The sequence below is a fragment of the Lissotriton vulgaris genome, chromosome 11 (assembly GCF_964263255.1).
Source record: "Lissotriton vulgaris chromosome 11, aLisVul1.2, whole genome shotgun sequence".
Taxonomy (NCBI): Eukaryota; Metazoa; Chordata; class Amphibia; order Caudata; family Salamandridae; genus Lissotriton; species Lissotriton vulgaris.
In genome coordinates, this window is record NC_141699.1 from 40,656,287 (window position 1) to 40,671,916 (window position 15,630).

Consider the following 15,630-nt stretch of genomic DNA (forward strand, 5'->3'; position numbering starts at 1 on the left):
GTCTATGGGTTGTTAAATGTAGGAAGGTTCACACTTGCTGGGTGTCTGGACAGTGTTTTGAAACAGCTGCATCCTCCAACCATTCCTCACATCTTAAAGCTAAAATTCAAGTTGCAAACCCCTACATACACCAATAGCAATGCCACATGGGCCGGAGATGGATGTGATTGGGTTTAGGTCAATTGGTATCACCCAATACGGTCTCACTCAGAGCCATATTGATAAAAGTCCGATTTTCTAAGCCACACAAAGCGCCTTTGTGTGGCGCCAAAAATCTGGAGCAATGAAATGCAGCTCAAATCCCTGCGCTGCTCTGCCCTGGAGGAGGGGGGGTGGGGGGGGGGGGGGGATTCCATTGGAGCTGCACGAGTGCTCCACACAACTCCCAGATTTACAAGAGCTCGTAAACGAGGGAATGTGCCAAAAATATACGGCTCCCCAGGAGAGGTGTAACGAGGAGAAACATCTTTATCCCTCCTGTACAAGCAATGGTGCTACCAGAAGCCAAAAGTGGTACACAACACATAACCTCCTTGTATGTAGGAGCAGCACTGCCTGGTGCATGGTCCAAACCATTAACTAAAGTTAGAAAGACCTCTTTCCTAAACCTGGACCTAAAATAAACCTCCGAATCTGTTTGTGCAAATAGAATCACCGCCTGTCTGAAGATCTTTTCTCTCCTCCACCTCTTCCTCTGTTGAGTCACAAGAATCTGCACCTTCCTCTATACAGCACAGAGTGCAAACCTGCAACGCAGTTTGAGCCTCTTTTATAGTTTGCACCTCGTTACCTCCCGCTCCTAACCTCCTGCTTCTAATTGATGGTATTTAGCACATACAAAATGATGTGTTTTACCAAATTTCCCTTTTGCAATGGTTTATACAACAAAATAGCAATTTGATGTTTTTGTAACCACACTTAGCGATTCGGGATTTTATACTGGCAAAATGAGGAATCACTCAACATTCCTTGTGCGGAGCTATTTTAATAAATCCTCCATTACTCCATTAGTCAATCTTTGTAAATCAAAGACCTGGTCTTCAGTGGTCCCTACCCAGTTCGTGACCCGTACTTCAGGTCCATGCTTATGCTTTTGGGAGAGCGGCAAACTTTGCTGGTGGGTCAGGTTCGAACCAGGCTTTGTCAGCAGCAAGGGGCCCTGTGGCCACCACCTGTCTGTGGAATGGCTACTAGCCCACTTTGGAACCAGACCTGACCCAAAAGCTCTCTGAAAGCCAAAACCCTTCCTTCTGAAACCTGAGCAGACTGGGGCCTGGAGTGCCCTGTCTACAACTGGCCTCTTGACCAACTCCTCCAGCTGAGGACCGAGCAATCTGGACCGGCGAAAGGAAGATTCAGAATCCTTGTCTTTTGGGATGCTTCCCCGCCCAGGAAAAAATCCATTGATGTCTTCTAGTAGCTACATCAACTCTTGAGGCTACTGCTGCTGCTGCCAACATGTCAAAAGATGCAACCTATAAGAAAGAGGACCTTCTGTTCAGTTTGTGAAGAGCAGTGTGGTAAACAGGGTGTCCGCCACACCACCAGAGCATTGAGAATTGCGGTCAAGCACAAACTGTGCTGCATCTGATCAGCCAGAACTTGGAAATCCTTAACCAATGATTGGATGGCATAGTTTGAGTAGGTGTTAGGTTTGATACTAAAGTTTGAGGTCCATAGACCTTTTAATTGCTGACTCCACCTTCTTGTCAAAGATTCTATGATTATGACCCCTGGCTTGTTAGTCCAGCCATAAGATAATCAACCTTGACCACCAGAGGAAACTCTTCTCTTAAATTATGCAAAGGATATCTTCGCATTAGAAACTTTGGAAAACAGCGACAAACCACACCTTTCCATTCCTTGATAAAGACACTCTGTGCTGCAGCAGGCGCATACCTTTTCAGGCCCTCGTTGCTGGTATTGGTTAAAAGAATTGTCCTCCTCCAAATTTTCAAATTCAGGGCATGGTTCTCTTGCAGTGTGTCTGCTTCTGCCCTTGCAGGAAGCAGCCTCTAACCTTCTCTTCCTCAGAGCTCCCTGCCACTTCTTCTCTGGTACCATAGGAACTCCAGGATCCTTAGCAGGAGGTGGCCCTTCCCTGGCCATCAACATTTCCTCAACTGCTGGCTCAATCATTCCTTGTATGGAGGCCATATTGACTTTACGCTCTGGGTGAGGTGTCCGCTGAACATCCCCCTGAGGAGAGCCAATGGTTGCACTTTCTGTCCGCTTTGAATCCATGATCACACCGAAGGCCAAAATGTTATGTGCTCTGAATCACAACAAGCAATAGTCTTCCTGTTTCTATGTTGTTGCTTCATAGCAAGTTCACAGGGCCCATGTCGGCCTAGTGAGAGCACTGTGCCCAAAGAAAAAACAAAAACACTAGGGCGCATGCTTTGTTGGGATCCTGGTGTGACCACTCCCTCCGGGACGCGCTACAATCAACCAAGAGCGGTAATATTCCACCCTAGCCAGAATCTTAAAACTGTTCCTTAGCTGCTTGCTCACCCCACACATCTGCTCAGACAATGCCCCTTTTGGGGAAGCTTACCTGATTATACATGAAAAACAGGTCTTCTAAAGCATGGCCCCGAAGGGGATTCTATATGAAAAATATACCCTATCTCAGCTGGATAGACGGGTATACTTAGGGTGGCAAAAGTAGAAAATAAAATAGAAAGTATGGCATGGGCTACTTTATTTTACACAAAGTGGTGGCTGGTTGGGAACTCTGGTGGGGGTGCGGTTTAGGGAAAAAAAAGACTCAGTTCAGTTCAGTAAATCTTTATTTCGATGATTAAAAACCATCATAAAAATACATAGTATAAATCAACATTCATCAAATGACATTATATTTCTGAACTTTACAATGTTAAAAGTTAAAATTATTATTAATTAAAAAAGAGAAAAAGCATTCAATTCATTTCATACTAGATCAGCCCCTAGTGTTTCTTAATTTGACAGCAATTTTTTAAAAACTCATAACAGAACACAGAGTACGCATATCAGTTGCTCTTTGCAAAAATAATAAAGCAGATTTAGCGTGATCAATTTTTGACTCTTTTAAAATGTCCACAAGAAATCTACGGCGAGGAATTCTATTAAAGGAACTTAATAATACAAAATGAAGGGTGTCCTGCGGAGACCTATTGTCGCAGCCGCAGGCGCCCTTCTGCTCAATTATTAGAGTAAAACCAGACGGGTAGGCTAAAACATTAGGTAACAAATTGAGCCTAAAACGACACATTAAAAACCTCTCTTGTTGACTATGCATTAAAAATAGATATGGTTCCATACCCTCTCCGTTTCTCACTAAGGAGTGCGCTGCTACAGATGTTTTAATAGAGTCAAGTTGTTTCCTACTACAATCGTTTTTATCAAGTAGCTGCTTATGAATACGATATTTACAAGAGGTGTCAATCGTTGACGGGTCAGTAAATAGTGTTTGATGATCTATACACTCTAAGGTATCTTTAACATATTTAAGCCAGGGGATTTGGAGGCACCTGTCTCTCTGGAGGAAATCTTTAATTATTTGTCTACTGAGTTCGGCATCTGGATTTAGCCAGATTCGAAGCCAGGTCAGGATTGGTCTCGTTTTAATCAAGTCAGAGATGTATGGGGTACCAAGCTCCTTGTGTGTGATTGCTGCCGGGATGCCCTGTGGTAACTTCAGCAGTTTTCTTAGGAATTTGTCTTCCTCTGCTTGAAGCTGGTGTACATCCCTAAAGCCCCACACCTCTGCCCCGTACGTGGCTTTGGCAGTGCTAACCGCTCTGTACAGTGCCATTACTTGTTCTGGGGACCAACGGCCCAACCTGCGTGCAAAGCTTAAGATGGCACCGTAAGCTGAAACAAGTTTCCTGCAACTTTCCTCCATCAATGGGGCAAACCTAATATTTTTGTCGAACGAAAGACCCAGATATGAAAATGTGTTTACAGTTTCTAAGGCATGTGTTCCTATTTTAAAAATAAATCTCTTGGACGGTTTTTTCCCTGCCACCATGACAAATGACTTGGTCAGGTTTACTGAGAGATCTAAATTCTCCATTAACCTAACAAAGCCACTGATTAACTGCTGCAGGCTCACTGCTGTTCGTGCGAGCAGTACATCCGCGTACAAGAGTACCGGTATATGACGCGATCCAACTCTTGGGCAATCAGTCCCCAGTGTCATCAGTGAGCTCTCCAGGTCATTTATGTAAAGGGAGAATAGGAAGGGGGCCAGGATACACCCCTGCCTCACCCCGCCAGTGCACGGGAAGGGATCAGTGCTCAACCCTCCCGCGCTATAGCGGACTTTGGCAGTGGTGTTCCAGTGGAGTTCCTTTAGGATATTTATGAGGTCTGGATCAATTCCCAATTTGAACATAAGTGCCCAGAGTTTAGTTCAATTTACATTATCGAATGCAGCGGTCAGGTCCATGAACCCCATGTACATTGTTCTTTTATCAGATTTAGTGTATTTGGCAACTAGTAGATAGAGGTTAAGGCATTGGTCACTAGTTGACTTGCTTGCTCTAAACCCGTACTGGGTGTCTACTAAGGTGTGGTGAGCTTCAGTCCACTCAGCAAGGCGATTTAAAATTGCCCTGACTAATAGTTTAGCTGACACGTCAATCAGCAAGATCGGTCTGTAGCATTGTGGATTATCCCTACACCCTTTCTTATAATATAGGGACAATCAGCGCAGTTGACCAAGATCGCGGGAGCCCAGATTTTATTGCGGCGTTAAGTACTCTGGTCATAATCAGTGCCCATAATTCAATATTGCTTAAAAAGAGGTCTGGGCGGTGCCATCCGGGCCTGGTGCCTTATTGTGAGTCAGGCCTTGAATTGTCTTTGAGAATTCCAATAGGGAAAATTCTAGTTCGATTGCTCTAGGACCCTCCCACACTCCATCCCTGACTTCTTCACCCTGTTAATTGTAAAGAATATTGAAATGGTTAACCCATTGTTCGGGAAGTATGTTGGTACTAATTACAGGGGAGCTAGAGTCTTGGTAACAGGGTCTATTTATGATTCTACAGAATTGGGTATAGTTCCTGTTCTCTCCTGCTTCCCTCAGGTCTGCCCAAACTTCCTTTTGAAGTGTGATTTTTCTCTGCTTGACCTGCGTTTTATAATTACGTCTACAAAGGGCGATTTCATTCTTCTCTCTCGGGGACTTCTTGAGGCTCTGTTTTAATTCTCTCAGTGCCCGTGAGCAATTAAAATCAAACCATCTTGGGGTTGTCGATTCCTTTATGGGCCGCTTAGTTTTTAGTAATCCCTCGACCACCCTAGTTATGGACTCAAATGCCAGGACCACTTCGCTTTCCTCTATTGCGAGATCGAGGCAAATCTCTATATGTTCTTTCCCTCTTTCCACTAGGGTGCTATAGAATTCTTGTGGATTAATCTTTGCCCATCTTAGGCGCCTCCCCTGGTCAGTTGGGCGGATTACAATGTCTTCCCCGCCATGTTCTGCAGGTAGGTCATTGTATAATAATTCGAGGGTTAGGGGGTTGTGATCGCTGAATGGGCTCCACTCCGTTCACTTCTTACCTCTTTAATCTGCTCTTTAGCAAAGGCAGACATTACTATAAAATCTATGATGGAAGAGCAGCCTCTTCCTTTAAATGTTGGTGTAAGAGTATCCCCTTTTTTCAATGCCAACAGGTCCATTGTGTGAGTGAGGGTGAAGCTATCCTGTAACTTCATAAGCAGTGTACCTTCTCTATTATGTTCAAAGTGTGGTCCACTTTCTTCAGGGCAGGATGACCAATCAGGGGACATAGGGACTAGTTTTGGGCACAAGTGACAGTTAAAGTCACCCATCAGCAAAATAATTGGTTCAGAGCCCCCCTGCCTTAGGTCTGTTTCTTCGTTTAATCTATTCTCTTACTCTTATACGGAGGTTTCCCTCAATTGGGCCTGAATTATAAAAATTTAGTATTAGGAACCTCTGTTCTTGTCCCTGGAATGCCACTACTTGTATGGTATCTGATACCCATGTGGGTTCTGACCATATGCCTTTTAAATCTAGGTCCACATATATAACTAGCCCTCCTTTCGCCCTCCCAGATCTCACTTCCTGCGCTGGCCTGAAAAAGCATTTATATCCTTCCAGTTGACAGGAATCTGGGTCTCGTGCCCATGTCTCTTATAGGGCTATAATGTGGAAGCCCCTTATGTACTCCCTCCACTCCTTGTTTTCGAGTTTACCCCCCAGGCCTGCTATATTCCATGACAGAAAGGCTAGCCCTGCCCTGTGAGAAGTTGGCCCGATATGCAGTGTTTACTATTCTAGCGACCACTATGCATCGGTCCAAACAACCCTTATGGTGATTGGTTGTAAGTCAACCTTAGACCAGCTATCCTAGTAGCGTGGATACGAGCAGTCTTCGGGCTAAACTATAGAGGGTGTGTTAAGCCAGCTGTTATACCATCACATACCCCTTAAACACCGAGTGAAAGGACACCACACAAGTGTTATGAAAATAAACAGTGTATTTATTAGAATCACAACAGCCCTGTACTCTTTATGAGGACAGGGTACTAAGCACAGAACAAAACTCTTGGAAAAATACTTCAAGTGCACAATCAATACAAGTGCCCGAGGGCACGGAAAGTTTAGTGGTCTCGGGCGGACCCGATAAGGCAAGTCGGAAGCGAGGGACTCGGGACCCTTAATTAAGGAGGCTATGCGGGCACCGAAATGCCGAAGTTACCTAGCCCCAAGGGCTGTGGCTGCACAAGTCTTTACAGACGTCGGGAGTCTTCGCTGACGAGCCAGGAGCCGGAAGGAAGGAGTTGCTGGCCGGCGACCAGTGGAAATAGTTCGTAGAGATCCAAGCCTGGATCAGAGATGGATGACACCTGAAAGCAGAGGGGACCAAGTTCGTACTACTAGCCAGTAGTCAGAGGGTACCAGGAGGGCACCGGATGATCGTCACCTCGACTAGGTGAGTGGGCGACGCTAGGCTCTGCAGTCTCACGGACCAGGAGGCGTTGTCGGCGACCAGGATGGAGGTGCGAGCTGTCCCACGAAGGTTGATGCTGTCGGCGTCGCTGGGCCCAGGATTGGGGCAACAAGCCTTGGCAACTTTCAGGGCCACGTGGTGGGCCTAAAATGGCGTCTTGAGTGGACCAGGAGGGTCCGGGGTGCTGCTCTCGCAGAAGGGAGCCAAGGCCAGTCTGGAGCAACCAGACCAGCAGCGTTGGTTGTCGGGTGTCGTCAAGAAGGTCACAAGCCAGCGGCTTGTAACCAGACAACGTGCTGAGCAGCGGAAAGCAGAAGGGCCCCACGCAGATCGTGAGATGCAGGGAGGCTGAGCTTCGGTGCTGGAGCTGCTCAGGATCGGGGCTTCTCGGACCCCAGAGCACTCACCAGAGGATCCCTTCGGTGGTCGTGCTGGTTAAGAAATCGTGCAGGTCTTGATGATGGCCGGTCCCTCGAGGTCTCGTCGCACCCACAGATCTCAGCTGAGCTGACGATGTGGGTAGAGGTCAGAGGTGCCAGGGAAGCCGGTTCTCGTCGAGCTGGGCCGTCGGGTTCCTGAGGAAGGACTTGCAGCAAACCGCAGAGTTCTTAGATGGTGCCTGCGGATGCAGGGTGACTACTCCTTAGCCACAAGGGAGAATCTTGAGAAGAATCTTGAATGTCCTTTCGTTGAAAGTAGTTCTTGATTCAAAGATGATCAAATTTGGAAGGGTCCCCGCTCCGGCCTTTATCCTAAAGTAAGGGGTGGGTACATGACTAGGTCCTGCCCTAGGGGTGGGACCAGGAAGGGGGGTAGTTACACCCCTCTTCCCTGCCGGACTTTCCCCAGGTCAGCGGCTGCGCGCCCCTGAAACTGGTTCTAACCGGCAGATGCGTAGTGAGCACCGGGGTGCCACTCCGCAGTCACCTTCTTGTAAAGCCCTGCCTACCCAGGATACACAAAACCCTGTCTGGGATGGTGTGAACACCGCCCCAGACAGGAAACCCTTTGTCCAAGCTCTCCTCGCTGGAAGGACTCCCAGCAGCAGGAGGTCAGACTCGTGTCTGTGGTGGCAGCATCCATTTTGTGGAGCTGAGGCTTCAGTTAACTCTAACCGGGGTTCACAGTTACGTACATGTCGTGTCCCTCTAGAAGGGCGGAATGCTAACCTCGTCGCCGGCATCGGTGAGTGGTCAGCATCCCGATTCGTATGACACCTTACTCGACATGTCTTGATAACGCGATACCGAAGTTAGCGATATGGTATGCGTTATCATGGAACAGCCATTGGGTCTTGGTTCCGCAAGCTGCAACCGGGCTCGGCTCATGCCAGAGCCCAATTCACACGATTCCATGCACTCTGCCTTCAGGATTGTTAAGGCCTGCCATAGGAGTGACTGATAGGAACTCGGGTGTCCATTTTAGGGTTAGATATAGGGATACTATACCTAAAGCAACGGGCGAGTGCGCCACGATGCCCCAGCTGTCGCGCAGCCAGTTGTGTCAGATTTAGATGGCCATCCAGGGGTGGCATAATACATGCTTCAGCCCCTGGTAGGCCCTGGGTACACCTATGCCCTGAGTTACAGGGTCTGATAAGGTGGCCCAGTTCCAATTGGGTAATGCACCTAAGGTACACACATCAATTTAGCGAGAGAACAGCTAGGCTGTGGGTCTGATTGGCAGGCCCACAGCCCGAGAAAGTCGTAAACCAGTGAAACAAAAGCAAAAACATCTGGGTGATCATAGGATTGCAGACCCTACTCTCCTACATGCCCTATTTACTTTACTTCCCTCTGTGCTCTGATCTTTTAGTCTACACACTCCTTTTTTGCAAGTCTTTAAGGCACTAACGGCCTCCTCTCTCTGCTTTGGGGGGTCCTCTATCCTCATTGCTTCCGCACTTCCTGTTGTCCCTTTCATGCTATGAACAGTTTCATCCTCTATTACAGAACTTACTTGCTCCCCTGTTACCGTTTTTACTTGCTCATTGTCTAAAGGAGGTAGTCAGTCATTTTCATCGAGCGACTGCAGGGGTGCAACTCTATTTTTCCACTGGGGGTAGTCTCGGGGAGCTAAGAAATGATCGGGGTGGTTCATGAATCTGTCCCTTTGGTTATGTGGTAACCTTCCAGAGTTCCACATTGGATAATCTAAGTTGTTACTGCTCCGTCTCCTTGGGTAAAAATACCCCAGGGGGAGTGCGCAAATTGTGCTGGTGTAATTTCTGTTAGAGTTTCTCAATATGTATTCCACCAGTCTGACATCTCTGAAATTTGCCACAATGCAATCCCCTCTTATATCTTTTTTTCTGCCTGGTATCTGGTGTCTGGTGGTAGATTTATATGTGGGGGGGGGCTTCTGAGCTATAAAATGGATCGGGGTCTGTATAGGGTGAGCTAGAAGGGCCTTGGCTTGAGTAGTGGTCTTCCTGCCCCCTTTGTGTGAATTGTTGCTGTGGGCCTTTATCAACATTGCTGGTGCCCGTCTTGTGATTTAATCCCCTCCCAGGATCTTGGGTAACTTTAGGGGGGTCATGTACCTGGGCGATCGTGTGTTGGATGTTACTGACACAATTGTTATTAGTATTAGCTGCATTATCGGTGACCCCACTTGTGGGTTGATTAGAAACTGAAGGGGGTTTCTTATTGGTCTGGTCCATTATCTTTCCTTGTTTAGTCAATTTGTTGGCTATTTTATCCACCCTACTTACAATCGGTTTCAACTGTGTGATAATAAAAGTTTCCAAGTGTTTTTTGAGTTCTCCTATAACCTCCTCAATCCACCCTGGTGGATTTACATTTGTGTGCACTCTATTGTCTACAGGAGTAACCTCTTGTCTGTTTTTAGATCGACAGGCTTCTATGAGTGATTTATTTTTCCTGTGTTGTCCCTTGCTAGTCCCCCGGTGTTTGGGTTTACGACGGGCGGTAGGGTTGCTGTGCCCTGCATTTTCTGCCCCAGAAAGTAGTGCATGTTGCGCACAGGGGATGCCCTCTATTGAGTTACTTGCTGACACTGTATTTTCAATAATGTTGGGGCTTTCAGCTAATGTTTGTTGACTGGATTGCGTTGGGGTAGCTAATATAGGAATAGGTGAGGCGGATAAACTCCTTTCCATACTTTCTATCTCTCCAGATACCTTCCTCAGCATCAGATCTATTGCGGTAGGTTTTTTTACTTTATTGGGAGGTGCGATATTTTTTTTCGGCCATGGTTTGTTTAGGGGTTTCAGCTAGATGTATTCTGCTCGTAGCCGAGCGTGTCTTAGGGGGATTGGACATAGTAGCTGGGGGGTGGCCCGTCTTGTCCCTGGTCGTCCACAGACGGCCACAGACGGCCCGCCCTCTGCCCGGGCACAGCCCGGCACCGCCCGCACGCGTCCCGCGACGCGGGAGAAGCAGCTCCACCTTATGCGCCTCCTGGCGCGGGAAACTGATGCTGCAGAGAGCGATACTGAAGAGGTGATGTCCGGTGCTCTAAACACATCAGTGTAGGTCCGACAATGCCCCCAGCGATTCTGCCAGCTCGCAGCCCAGCTCCCCAGCAGGAGCAGCTCCACCTTATGCGCCTCCTGGTGGGGGAAACTGACGCTGCAGGCGGCGTCCCCGAGACCACACTGGGGACGCTGGGAGATGTAGGCAATCGTTTGTAGGTCGGCGCTCCCCCCTCTCAACGGCCGCGTTGTGAAGTGCGGCGGCGGGGGAGAGCGATATTGAAGAGCGTGATGTCCGGTGCTCTAAACAGATGAGTGCAGGTCCGATAATGCCCCCAGCAATTCTGCCAGCTCGCCATTATCTTGCCGATCGTCGGCCACTGCTTCTCCTCCTCCGATGCAGGAACAGGAAGCACCCAGCCTCCCAGAATCCCCTGACCAATCACAGCAGCTGCTAAGGCAACATTTTGATTGGCCTGAGCGCAGTGGTTCAGCAATCTGAAGGGGCCCGGGAGGCTGAGCAAGTTCTCCACCCTGGCTATAATGCAGCCTGGGTGGAGAACATGCAAAGTGCGCATGACCGTTTGAATGGCCCAAGAAGGCTAGCCAAACCATTATGCACAATTAAGTGCAGCAAGAACCCCTCCTCCTCCCTCTCCATGGCAAGGCAGCTCCACCCCAACCGGGCTGTTAACAAGAAAAAAATTATAATAACATAACGTCTTTAACATTACGTTATCATCATTTTCTGTTTCTTTTTATACTTAATGAGATGTGGGAGGGAAAACTCAGCTAAGGAGTGGAAAAAGGAAGAATGGTGAGGGAGCAATTTAATGAGCCACTCGTACACTTGCAGTACTCTCTTCCCACTGCAAGCAATCCTTTCAGTATGCCACTTCACAGGGACTCTTATTTTTGTGGCATGAAAATTGGAGATTTTTAATATAATGCCATGTATGGGATTTTAGTGAGCGCATGACGATCCATAGGCATCCCAGCGCTAGGTGGGAAACACTGTTTTACAAGGCCATAGGTACCACCTGGGGAGTCAGTTCATAAAGGCCTAGTCTTGAGGAGTTTTCGAAAGCACAGCTCATCGTCCATGGGGAGGGAATTCCAGAGTTTGGCCACATTCAGGCTAATGGACCATTCTCCAATTCTAGCTCTTCCAGTTGTAATAGTAGCCAGATGTTCATTGCATGGTCCGAGCAGCCTATTGGGGGTGTAGGAGATGACACGCTGGCATAGGATCTGAGGTCCTGGCGCATGGGGGCTCTATGTGCAGTGCTCAGGCCTTTAAATTGGATTCTTTGGGCAACTGGTGGCCAATGAAGATCCACCAAGCCTTGTTTTTCGGACTCATCCTTAACAACGTACGTGCATCCACGTTCTGCACGACTTGTAATTTTCAAATGACTACCTTGGGTGCACCTAGGTAGAGCGAGTGTGCGTAGTCCAGGCTGGAACGAATTAATGCGAGGACTGGGGGGAGACGCAGATTCTTGCGCAGCCTAGGCAGGGTTCTGAAGCAGCTGGCTGATAGTTTCGTAGCCTGAGTTTCCATTGAAAAGGTTTTATCCAGACAACCCCCCAAGCATTTCAAAATTGTTTATGGGGCGGGGGGAGGGGGTAGGAGTTCAGATTTGGCTCCTTTCGGCCTTATCTTGCTGATACCACATTAACCGCCGTACTCCTGTTAATTTTGTGATATTTAATTCTTTGTATGTGCCACATCCTTTTTACTTTGCTACATCATTCTTTTACTGAGAATATAACACAATGTTCGAAGTCCTTTCTCAGGTTTTGCAACACCATTTACCACACTTTCACATAGTACATGTAGCTATGGTAGGGATAGTGATATGGACCCCTAGTCCTGAAGAATCCCACTGACCTGTCTGGTCTTTATAGCTGACTGAAACATGGTGACTGATTAACGCAGGACTTATAGGAATTCTTAACATCCTGTCTTTGTTGACTTTTAAACTTAACCATGGCATCCGGAACACCTTTGCGAGGTCACCTATCGATACATTTAGAAGTACTTTTCGGATTCCACCTATCATTTAGAGTTGTGGATTTGATTCACAAAGGTAAATGTATGCTTTAGTCTAAGTTTATGGTTCTTGGGGATTCATGAACGAGTTTTACAAGTAGCATCATTACGACTGCAGAGTCTCGGCACACGTGGTGCAAACACTGCACATAAAAAGATAGGAGAGTTCCCAGGCACCACAGTAAAGAAAATGGTACCCTTGCAGACTCCTTCATCTTAGCTCCTTGAAGAGAAATTATGAAATACCTCTTGAAAAGAAATGTGCAGGACTTCATAAAATGCACATACATCACCACAAGGCTGTAATGTGGGCTACTCAAAATGCGAGAACATGTATCCTTTTTTACTACTACTGGGGCTAGCGATGCGCAAAATCACTCATCAGAAATATATACAATTCCACATATTTTCCATTTGTAATTGAAGGGAGGAGGGATGGACTGATGCAGCATCACAGTTGCATGAAATGTTCCTGTCCTTGCGAGGGACCCCTCAGGGCAGGAGAGGGGGCTGGCATTTCCACGTCACCGAGCCCCTCCCCCGTCTCCCATGGTGACCCCACCACAGCGAGTAGCCCCTCCTCCGTCTCCCATGGTGACACCGCGACAGCGAGAAGTCCCACCTCCGTCTCCCATGGTGACACCGCGACAGCGAGTAGCCCCACCTCCGTCTCCCATGGTGACACCGCAACAGCGAGTAGCCCCAGCTCCGTCTCCCATGGTGACACCGCAACAGCGAGTAGCCCCACCTCCGTCTCCCATGGTGACACCGCAACAGCGAGTAGCCCCAGCTCCGTCTCCCATGGTGACACCGCGACAGCGAGTAGCCCCAGCTCCGTCTCCCATGGTGACACCGCGACAGCGAGTAGCCCCACCTCCGTCTCCCATGGTGACACCGCGACAGCGAGTAGCCCCAGCTCCGTCTCCCATGGTGACACTGTAACAGCGAGTAGCCCCACCTCCGTCTCCCATGGTGACACAGCGACAGCGAGTAACCCCATCTCCGTCTCCCATGGTGACACCGCGACAGCGAGTAGCCCCACCTCCGTCTCCCATGGTGACACCGCAACAGCGAGTAGCCCCAGCTCCGTCTCCCATGGTGACACCGCGACAGCGAGTAGCCCCAGCTCCGTCTCCCATGGTGACACCGCGACAGCGAGTAGCCCCACCTCCGTCTCCTATGGTGACACCGTGACAGCGAGTAGCCCCAGCTCCGTCTCCCATGGTGACACCGCGACAGCGAGTAGCCCCACCTCCGTCTCCCATGGTGACACCGCGACAGCGAGTAGCCCCACCTCCGTCTCCCATGGTCACACCGCGACAGCGAGTATCCCCACCTCCGTCTCCCATGGTCACACCGCGACAGCGAGTAGCCCCACCTCTGTCTCCCATGGTGACACCACGACAGCGAGTAGCCCCAGCTCCGTCTCCCATGGTGACACCGCGACAGCGAGTAGCCCCAGCTCCGTCTCCCATGGTGACACCGCGACAGCGAGTAGCCCCAGCTCCGTCTCCCATGGTGACACTGTAACAGCGAGTAGCCCCACCTCCGTCTCCCATGGTGACACAGCGACAGCGAGTAACCCCATCTCCGTCTCCCATGGTGACACCGCGACAGCGAGTAGCCCCACCTCCGTCTCCCATGGTGACACCGCAACAGCGAGTAGCCCCAGCTCCGTCTCCCATGGTGACACCGCGACAGCGAGTAGCCCCAGCTCCGTCTCCCATGGTGACACCGCGACAGCGAGTAGCCCCAGCTCCGTCTCCCATGGTGACACCGCGACAGCGAGTAGCCCCACCTCCGTCTCCCATGGTGACACCGCAACAGCGAGTAGCCCCTCCTCCGTCTCCCATGGTGACACCGCGACAGCGAGTAGCCCCTCCTCCGTCTCCAATGGTGACACTGCGACAGCGAGTAGCCCCTCCTCCGTCTTCCATGGTGACACCGCGACAGCGAGTAACCCCATCTCCGTCTCCCATGGTGACACCGCGACAGCGAGTAGCCCCTCCTCCGTCTCCCATGGTGACACCGCGACAGCGAGTAGCCCCAGCTCCGTCTCCCATGGTGACACCGCGACAGCGAGTAGCCCCACCTCCGTCTCCTATGGTGACACCGTGACAGCGAGTAGCCCCAGCTCCGTCTTCCATGGTGACACTGTAACAGCGAGTAGCCCCACCTCCGTCTCCCATGGTGACACAGCGACAGCGAGTAACCCCATCTCCGTCTCCCATGGTGACACCGCGACAGCGAGTAGCCCCACCTCCGTCTCCCATGGTGACACCGCAACAGCGAGTAGCCCCTCCTCCGTCTCCCATGGTGACACCGCGACAGCGAGTAACCCCATCTCCGTCTCCCATGGTGACACCGCGACAGCGAGAAGCCCCTCCTCCGTCTTCAATGGTGACACTGCGACAGCGAGTAGCCCCTCCTCCGTCTTCCATGGTGACACTGCGACAGCAAGTAGCCCCTCCTCCGTCTCCCATGGTGACACTGTGACAGCGAGTAGCCCCTCCTCCGTCTCCAATGGTGACACTGCGACAGCGAGAAGCCCCACCTCCACTGTGCCTCGCCCCTAATCCAGTTCTTGCTGTCTTTATTAGTGGCCTATTGGTACTGGAAGAGCAGAGTGTCCTTTGTACAGTGAACACCGAGGCAGACATCTGTTGTGAGCTCTGTGATCCACAACAAAGTCTAAGTGATGGTAATGCCCTCTTTCCAGGCAGGACTCTAGTACAGCTCCTCAGATTACAGTGATTTATGGCATGGAGGCACCTTCAGCAAGAAAATAAATGTATATAGCAAAGCCCGGCAACTAATTAGAAAGGAGACGTGTGGCTGTTGCAGTGTTATTCCATTTTGTGGGCAAAAAGCAAAAATAATTTATAGGAAGGCACGCACATGGAAATTAGACATCATAAACAAAAAATATGTTTAGCAGAGTAAAACAATGGAATGAATGTATGTAGTATTTTCTTTCTTTTGTCATCTTATTATAGATAAAATGTGATTTGCTTGAAAGGAAGAATATAGAAATAAGTAAGTATTTAAGAAGCTGGATTCGTGTTCGGTGAGCATCAACTTTACGGTCCAAGGCTTTCCTTTCACAAAGGAATGTATTCCCTGACTTTCAGTCTTTGTGATGTATCTCTTCTTAGTTCAGCTGACAG